Source organism: Argiope bruennichi, chromosome 8, assembly GCF_947563725.1.
Source record: "Argiope bruennichi chromosome 8, qqArgBrue1.1, whole genome shotgun sequence".
Classification (NCBI taxonomy): Eukaryota; Metazoa; Arthropoda; class Arachnida; order Araneae; family Araneidae; genus Argiope; species Argiope bruennichi.
The window spans coordinates 110338232-110348920 of record NC_079158.1 but is presented as its reverse complement, the minus strand read 5'-3'; positions in this window follow the sequence as shown (position 1 = coordinate 110348920).

The following is a 10689-nucleotide window of genomic DNA, read 5'->3' as shown; positions in this document are numbered from 1 at the left end:
TTCACAACTGATTCCACCAAAGATTTGATCAAGGCTTGTTTAAGAACTATTGTAATCCTTTTTCAGTTCAAGTTTTTTTTTTTCCCCTTAGAAACCATTTTTTTTGTGTTTTGTTTTAATTTCTAGATAAGCAGTTTTTAAATAATAAATATTACAATATACTGAGATAACAATACATTTAATTGCTATCAATATTCTAGGGTATTGGTTTTAGTATCATGTATAAAAAAATTAAATTTGAAAGTTAAAAGATTATTTTAAAATTCATCTTAAAAAATGGGTGTTAAAAATTTTTAAAGTATTTTTAACTGACCTGCAACAAATATTCAAATACAAAGCTTATCCACTCTTTTGATTAGTGAAACTGACAAGTAAACAAAAGAAAAAAAAAAATGATCTGCAAGTAAATTTGAAAACATGAAAAAATATCCTACGAATTTAATGATTAAATTTAAAGAATTCATTAATTATTAGAAGGTTAATTACAAGTCACAAACATTAATTATTAAATTTAAAAATCGTTTAGTTTTATTTTGAAGACACTTCAGGCGACCAGCTAATTCAAAGGAATATATTTGTTTTTAGATGAATCATTTAGATATAACTTTATGATTCCACCAACTACTTTGAAATTAAAGTCGTGTTATTTGTTTTACATAAATTATCTTACTTGATCTGTATATTGTGATGAACTTTTCTAACACAGACAGTCTCTTAACATCATAGTGCTGTTAAAAACATAAATTCGGGCCTTTTTTATTTGCTTTGTAAACTACACAGATATTCAGGGCTGGCCATCTAAGGGGTGCGGCGTATGCTATGCACCGAGGCCCCACGATTGAGGGGCTCTCAATATGAGCAAAAGCTAAAATAATGTTCTGAACGGTAATGGCGGGATGGAAAGAAGAGAGGCAGAAATTTAACTGGAAATATTGATGGATTTTGAAATATACGAAGTTTGCAGATATATTACAGTTTACTGCGAGTGTGCAACGTATTATAAAGTACGGTCATTTATTTCACCTACAAGGTTAAATTGCATGTATTACTTTGATAATCCATTATATAAAATGTTTAATATTGTTAGATATAATCATGTCCATGCCAAGGAAATATCCCTCTGGGTGTCAAGACTCGGTTTAAAAAAAGAAAATTAGCAGGAAAGAAAAAAGAACAGCTAAATTTCAGAAAATCATGAGTATATCTGTTTTCTTGATTACGAAGTAATTCTGACAATGAAATTGCTTCGACTTCAGAAGTTACAATTTAAACTTCAACTGGCGAAGAAAGTTCCGAACAAACTGCACAATCTTGCAATGAAAGTATAGAAACTGTGAAAATCTTTGAAGAACCATATGTTTATACAAATATGATTAAATCAGAAAATAACGAATGAAAATGACAATAACAAATGTGATCAAGCATATAAGTGATTCAGGTTAATAACCAAGCATTATAACCGATAAATTTAAAACGTTTTTTCTTAAAAACAGACCTATACAACATAAAGGAGTTTTTGAAAAGAGTACTGAAGATAGACCATTTTCCACTATTTACTGCGTTTTCAAAAAATTGCCAAAGGGTAAAACGCTGATTTGCAGCTGGTTGATTTATTCAAAAACGCAAAGCTCGGTATTTTATTTTTGTTGTACATTATTTTCTGGAGGAAATGAAAAATATCTGCACGATTTATAGGTGTCTATAATAAATGGAGTAAGCTATCAACTGTAATTCAAGATCATGGGCGTTCTATTTGTCACACAATTCGTTTATTGGTTGGAAAGAATTATTAAAGCGACTAAATTTATGTTCGACTATTGATAAAACAAATCAAGTTAAGATAAGTAAGGAAAGGGCACAACTTAAATTACTATTTCAAAGAATTGTAGATATGATTCTCTTTTTAGCATTTAATAATATTTCATTTTGTGGAAACCATGAAATAATATGAATGCTTAATAATGAAAACTTCTTAAGTTTAATCGAATTATTAAGTAAATACGACTCTGTGCTTATGGATCATATAAGCAGAATAAAAAATTCCAAAAATAGAACTGTGCATGATTTAGCACATACATCATAAGAGCAAATTATTCCTGCGTTAGGAAATGAAGGTCTTAACAAAATTAAAGACGATTGGGATGATCATAACAGTGTTCAAGCATTCAAAGTTTGAGACTGAAAAATTATTCTTGACAAATACATTAGTTTAGTTTTTATTTATTTAAGCTTTAAAAAAAAATGCAATCTTTTCAATTAAAAAAAAGGTTTGAGTTCATAAATCCCCATTTTTTTTTCATTAACTATTACGAGTTATATTATTAACCGAGAACTGTTGTGGGAAAATATTCCTATTTATATTCCATTTGAAGTGGAATAAACAGTGCAACCGTTCTTTTTCCTATGAACTGAATGGTATTTTTCATTCTACAGTATGGCTGTATCTTATTTTCTTTAGTAAAAATGCATATTAAAATAATTAAATTAATATTATTATCTTGCTTTAATTAGTTAATACTAAAGTTTAAAATTAAGTTAATAAATTCATTATTATTAAAAATAATAATTTAAAATTAATTATTTAAAAATTGTTGACTTAAAAATTTTTCATTAAGAATTTTTAAGTAAAAAAAAAATGTCAGAATAAATCGAAATATTTTATTTTAGTAAAGGTGCCAAAACTTTAAATTTTAGTAAAGATACCAAAGTCGAAATATGTTATTTAGAAAAAAGGTGCCAAAACCTGGTAACATTACTTAAACACTCTTTACTTATACGATTGGATATTTTTGAAATTAAAAACAACATTATGTTATAGAATTATAAAAAATCATATTTTATATTTATATCTTTTATTGTTTTACTATGCACAGCCTCATGTTGTAGCTTACCTCAATTTGTTTTAAACTATCTTGGTAATCTAAGTTTTACATGCATCATATTCATTGGCCATGATAGCTATGAAATTCTGGCATTCTTGAATTATTGACAAACTACAACAGTTTTTCAGCAACTTTATTGTGAAACTGCTTGCATTTCTGACCTTTAAGCATTTGTAAATTTTCAACTCAGCCATTGCATTCGAGAAAGTTTATTGTACCTTATTACCATAAATCAGTCTATAAAAATTCTTTGCAATTTTTCGTTTATTTCGACAAATTGCGATTTGTAGAATTTAAAATTACTATTTTTATTAGCAAATTCAGATTCGATATTCTATGAACTGTGTTCTTTATATTTTTGAGAAGCTTCTTAATTTCGATGTTCGTTCGTTTTGGATTTAAATATTTAATATTTAATTATTTAATTAATAATAATATCAATTAATATTTAATTAATATAAAATATTTAATTAATAATAATAATAAAAAAATGGAAAGCCATAAAATTAAAATTATCATTCCATTTTTTTTATATATAAATTGCGTTCAAGTTTTAAAAAAATTGACACATACAGAAAACTATAACACGAACCATCTTTGAATCATTAAAAAATGGCAATAAACAAATATTTATAATAGCTGAGCAAAATTGTATTTTTAATTTTTAAAAACTGCAGCTTTGTTTATCTCTACACGTAAAAATGTGTACAGAAGCTGGCATCTTGAAAAATCCAGCAAAAAGAAAATGTTGTGAAAATAAAACGCTTTGGAAATAAAGGCGATAGGAAACGAAAATGCACAGAAATCTCTACAAAACAATGTCGTCCCCTCTGCCTAAGGTCAAGGGTGAAATCAATGTCACACCCTTTTGTCGGTGCAGGGAATGGCATTGGCATTTCTTGTAAGAGGGGTCTCTTTTTTCCCCCTTTATCTTATGTTAGCTGTGAATTGTTGACTTGTGAGTCAGTTAGCCAACGAAAAAAAAAAAAAAAAAAAAAAAAAAGATGGATCTCAAAAAATCTGCTAACAAATTTGAAATAAATAAACTCTTGGAGAAATATTTTGAAATTTGATAGAAAGTTCATTTTAGTTATAATGCATACGATTACACTGTTCTTGTAAATCAAATAAATAAAACACAATTGCTCATTTATTTCCGAAAAAAAAAAAAAAAGAAAGCATTTAGGTAGGCCATATATCTTTCAGTTGTTAATAATATTGAAATCATATGATTTTGCTAATCATATTGCAATTGATTTAGAACAAATGGTTTTGATATTTCGGTTTTTTTTCAATATTTTATAGTTTTTTTTATATATATTTGAAATTTCCCGAATATCACTACTTTTGCAATTATTCATTTTTTCATTCATAGGTATTTCCCGCTATGTTTTGTTTGACTCATCATTTTAATTGACTATCTTTTTTTTCTGAGTAAAAGAAGGGGAGGGATAAATTGTGTGCGAATCTGCAACGGAAAAAAATCACTGCCAATTGCACTACGATATAGATTTTGAGGACCCCCACAGGTTTCAAGCCATGAGGCGACTCCCACCAACGCCTGTGCGGCGGGTCGGATGGTCGCCACTGCACCTTTGGCGACCATCCGGTTCGCCAGTACTCATATTCGCTAAAATGTTCAATTAATATTTTATGTAACTTGTTCTCATAATAGGATTTTCAGCAAAATAATTTTAAGAGTTAAATTTTGATAGTCATATTATTCACTTACACTATTATGTAGGCCTTAAGCCATTCTGTTCGTTGTATTACGAGTCTCTTTCTAATTTTCAATAATTCCCGTAAAAATTCAATTTTAATTTAAAGAGGAAATAATGAAACCACAATTAATATAAAGATGCATTTTAGTAAATCTCAACATGTTTAAAAAAAATATGAGAACTGGAAGCAGTCGTTCGGTCTTATGTGCACTACAGAATAATTTTCATAATTTATAATATCTCAAAGAATTACTCAACAAAAGTTTCACGGATTCAATGAAAAATTCAGTTTTCAGTTTTATTTTTAAAAGGATATAAACGCTGCCAATAATAATATTTTATCTTTTTCGTTTTATAAATATATTTCTAAAAATTATGAAGTTTAAATTTAAAACAATTCTTTTGTCTTAAGAAATATTCTGCGAAATATTCTTGACTCTCCAACTTTTAAATAAATAAATAAACTTTCTATTTTCTGCTTTCAAATCTGACCAATTTATTAAGTTTTGAATATTACAATATTAGAACAATCAACATTTTCATAATTTAGAGCGCCAATCACTCTTGAGAAACCCTGGGAGATGATTGGCTTCTTTGCGACGGTCGATGAAGTGATCTAAAATCGCCCGTTTTTAAAGAATAGTGATATTGAAATTTTCATAAGTCGGTCAACTTTAGTGAATGATTTAGTTGATTGGAGTTCAACTCTTTTTATTTAAAGCATTAGCGTCTTAAGAATATTTTGTTCAATATGATTCAGAGGGTACAGATAGGATATATATAAAAATTTTAAATTCGTAATTCATCAGTAATTTATTGACTCAAATTATATAAAATATAATTATTTATTTCATTTATACCATTTGTTAACAGATGTACGTCTGTTAATAAAGGTTTACAAATTAGTTGTTAGGCTGTAGATATCTGGTACATATTAAACCATATTTGCCTTAATTAAAAAGTTTAATTAAATTAGTAATATAAATATTGTGAAATGTCATAAAAACGTTTCCTTGCAGTTACTTAAAAAAAAAATCATATTTCATGTTTATTTAATTTAATACGGGCACGTGCTGGAAATTACAATTTTATATATTTGATAGAATGATAGTTAGCTTATTTTTTTAATTTGAGCTTTTGTCAATATGATGGCAATGCATTGATAAAACTTTTTTCCCCCCTATTAACGTGCAACGTGCTCGTACAGCTGAAATTTTATTTTTATTTTGCGCGAAATACATTGTTAAAAAAAGAGATTAAATTATTTTTTAAAAATTCATTAAAAATGGAAATTTAAGTTGTTTATTAAAATGTTAGTATCGTCGAAACGATTATTTTTTGATCTTCAACATGATGTAAAGATCAATTTTGTGCTGTAATATTTTCGGAAGTTATAGCGGAAAAATGCCAAAATTTAGCTTTATTTTTAATTAATTAAAATTTTAATTAAAAATTAAAAAAAATCGCTCGCGTGAACATTTCAGGCCTCCAAACTATATATGTTCCAAATTTGGTAGCTGTAGGTAGAACGATCTGGCCTGTAGAGCGCCAACACACACACCTATTGAGGCTTTATTATAAGTATAGATTGCGTTTATATGCATGCTAAAGTAAAGACTGGCAGGCAGTCAACAGTTTGATGGATTTTGTTCAAAATATGATATGTATTTATATTTTAGACGCTAAATACGTGCATCGATTTTTTTTTCAATGTAGCTCTTTTCTTTTGTTATTATCGTGTTAATGCATATTCGGGTTATCGGACAGACAGACTTCCTCTGAATGAATTTCTCACGAAATTTGAAAGAAATCTACAAGTTTGGTGTAAAGACCATATACCAAATTTTGTCAAAGTTTCTGAGATTCCTGTTCGCTGATGGGTAGACAGATATAATACCAAAATGTGTTTTTCGTATTCAGGAAAGTCTGACAGGTGGTGATTTGTCAAAATATCGAATTCGAGTTTTTATGATAATTATAATATTTCTGCTTTATTTCGTATACAGCGACGTAACAATTGAGATATTTTGAATTTCTTTCAGATCACTCATTGCAAAATGTTCTGGAATCGTGTGTTGTTTTGTCCAGGTAATTTCTACAGATCGGACAAGAAATATTTCCGGGCAGATGAAAAATACTCAGGGCAGGTGTGTCTGAAAAAACTGATTAGTGCACTCAGTACCTTAGACTCCCCAACTAAGAGCTTAGAAGAATTGTTTGTTGACCTTTCTGCAACGTAGCCGTTAACCCTTAACTGGGGACGAGCGGTTTGTGAGACCGCTAGCGATGGATTTTCGTTCACCCTTATTCTATTTTTAGATCACTTGAATGGATTGACCTTGTAGCTTCCTGTTTTGTGATCTTCCATACACATGCCCTTTTTCAACCGATTTCAGCGGATGTTTTTTAAGACAATTCAGTTATTTCTTTGAGCGAGGTCTCTAAGACCGCACCTCCCTGTTAGTGTCCCAATGATAAACAAGGCTTAGCAGATGACGCTAAAACTTGGGCCCCGAAATATCATCCAAATTACTGATTCTGTTAGAAGCAGTGCTCCAGACACTTTTAAATGAAGCAGAAAGTGATTTTAGTGATAAGGATAATTGTACAGAAGAGTTTTTCGGTGAAAGTTCGCATTCAATTGATTCTGATATGTATGTTCAAACATAATTAAATTTTTCTAGTGATAATGTATTTTGAAAAATTTATAAAATATTTTAATATACCAAGATATATATATATATATATATATATATATATATATATATATATATATATATATATATATATATATATATATATATAACCAATCTAAAGTAAGAAAAAGTTTGAAAACGAAACTAAAATGAAAACGAAACAAAACAGTTTCGAAATCGCAACTAAAATTTATAAACTATTTAAACTAAAACCAAAAAGGAACTTCATAGTATTTAGAGAGCGCAATTGCAGCTACTTCTAAAACACAGATGAATTGATACAAAAGTATTAGAATCAAGTTAATAGGAAAAACAAAAATCAAATAAAAATTAAACCAAAAAAATTATTAAAAAATATTAAAAAAGAATCCGGCCTGAAGACTTTTTCAAGGGTCACCCTCAGGCAGGGATTCAAATAAAGGGATTTTTTTCTGTGAGGACATACAGACATTAAGTCTAATAATGATTCCTCGTGACCCGAAAATCCCCCGAAATTATGCTCAAGAGATATACCATTTTAACAGAAAGGAAATACAAAATAACAAATTAGAAAAAACCACAAAGTAAAAATACAATAAAAACAATAACAATAAAAACAAAAACAGCATTAAAATTAAAATTAAAATTAAAAACGAAAAGGCCAGAACATACCATCCAACAGTGAATGAAACTTTAAACAATCGATTGTGATTTCCTGTTTTTGAAAGTTAACGGTAAATTATGTAAACAGAGGTAGGCACCCAGCGCCATCTATTGAGTGATCCAATATGTAAGTAAATTTCTATTTTTATTTAAGCCAAAAGATTAATCCCAAACCATACCTTGTTTAATTAAAAAATTGACATTACAGTAATTTCTAGGAAAATCATTTTTAATTAAATTTTTAAGGAGGATATTTGATGCTTCAATATAAGAATTTTTATTATTGCAAACCCTTTTGATCCTGTTAACTTGTGAGAAAATTAGATTTTTGAAAATTTTAGAGTTTAGATTGGAATGGTAGTTACATAGTTTTGTTATTTTAAAGTTGAAATCATCCCTTTTATCGTATATACCAACTATTGTTTTATCATTAGCAATTTCGATTTTTAAATCCAGAAAGGTAGCCTCAAGTTGATTTATATTTGTATCTTTTAGAATTAAATCTTTTGGATACCAATTAGTAATAATATTAGTATTGTCGAAGTTAATCAAAAGTAGGTCATCAATATATCTCCACCCGTTTATTAAATTATATTTAATTATTTTTTTCTCATAGTAATGCAGGAAAATATTAGCTAAAGCACTTGAGAAAGCTGTCCCCATTGGAATGCCCTTGACTTGTTTATAAAAATTAATACCATTAAACACGTAATTTTCAGTAATATTAAAATTACATAACTCAAGCCAGTTATTTTTAGGAATGATATTTTCATTTAAATATTCGTCATATATAAAAGTGCAGACCTTTATTAATTTTTCATGAGGTAGATTAGTGTATAAATTTTCGAAATCAAAAGTATTAAGTTTATTAATGTTGTTATCTTTAAGAAAATCCAATACTTCTTTGTTACTAGAAATAATAAAGTTGTCTTCATTTTTTATTTTGTCCAGGATAATTTTTAAGTATTTAAAGAAATGTTTACCCGTATAGTAATTATAACTACCAGTGCTACAGGTTACGAATCTGAATTTTAATGGATTTTTATGAAATTTAACTGTTGGGAATAAATAAGGATAGTTAAGAGAGCAAGTCTTAGTTTTGGTTTTTTTTGCGAAAGCTAGCATTCTTTTATCTAATTCCTTTTTCCCGGTGTTCTTTAACATATAAGTTGCATTAGAGTTATATTCATTAATTAAAAGTTCTTTATAATAATATTTACAAATTAAACAGAAATTATTTGCTGATTTATCTATTACTGTAATGACAAATTTTTCTTTTAAATTTTTTATTTCATTTTTTAATGTTTTACTAAAATAAATCCCACGTTCTTTAGATCTGTCAAAATCAGTATTCAATTTTATTTTAATTTCCTTTAAAATTCTCACTTTCCATTCCCCGAAACCTTCCGCAGGCCAGTGGTATTTTCTAGATAATTTGGCAATAAAAACATCCAAATCATTACCAATAGAAATCAAAATTTTGTTATGGTTTATTTTTTCTCTTAATCTAAATTTTGTTCCTCTTCCCATCAAATCTCTTAAAGAGTTGGATTCAATAATTTTTAAATTACCTGTAATAATATGACCTTTATCAATATCTATAAAATCTTTATATTTTTCCTTGTTACAGTAACAATCGGTTTTATTTATTTTATCTAAATTTTTGCTATAGTAATTATAATTACAAATTTTTTTCTTTAAAGTTGAAGTGTAACTAAACGCTATTGATACATTAGTTTTATCTGCAAGAGGAAAAAATATATTATTATTATGTATAATTTTGGGTAATTTTAGATATTCGAAGTAAATATCCAAGAATTTAATCACACAGTATTCTTTGTAAACATTATTTTTATTATTAAAAAGTAAATCGTTTTTTCCAATGTTAAGTTTACATTTAATAAGATCTAGAATAATACATTTAGTGTACGAATTTTTAAACTCTAATTCCCCGAATTTATTATTTAAAAACCATTTCATTTTATTATTTCTAAGACCAAAAATGTATTTCCTAATTCTGTGAATGTTTTCACTATTGTGTTCCAGATTACAGTAATTTTGAAATTCCTCAAATATAATTTGAAAATTGCCTCCTTTCCCTTTACCTCTTTTAAATCTTTTAGAAAAGTTATCTTTATTTAGAAAATTTTTAAAAATGTTAAATTTGTTATAAATGCAATTATTGTTTAAATCTGCATAACCTTCCCCATTTAATTTACTATTGAGACCATAAGGAAATAAAGTTTTCAGGTTGCAAATATAAATGTTTTCCAGATCTAATCTTTTGTTTAATTCGTTAATATTGTCTTCTAGAATGTAGATATTAATATTGTTAAAGTTATGGTTTTGAAAATGCTCCAGTTCGAAGTCAGTGGTCCTATTTTTTATGAAGTTTTTTATATCGGATCTGTGATTGTTAATTCTTAAATTAAGCTCGGTGCTAGTTTGGCCAATATATTTTAAATTACATTCTGAACAATTAAGGAGATAAATCAAATTTTTGTTTTTACAGAATGTTTGTAATTTTGAGTTTTCATTTTTGATCTGTTCCTTATCTGCCAAAGGACATGTCCTACACTTTCCGTTTCCACAAATTTTATATTTTTTTTGTATTTTTAAGATTTTTTAAACAAAACAATTGTGTCAGTAATTCTTTCTCCTTGAATGCTCCTGACACAAAGCTATCCACAGTGCCCCTTGGTAGAGCGCGCGACGGGCCATGCGCTATGATAAATTCGTTATTAACTT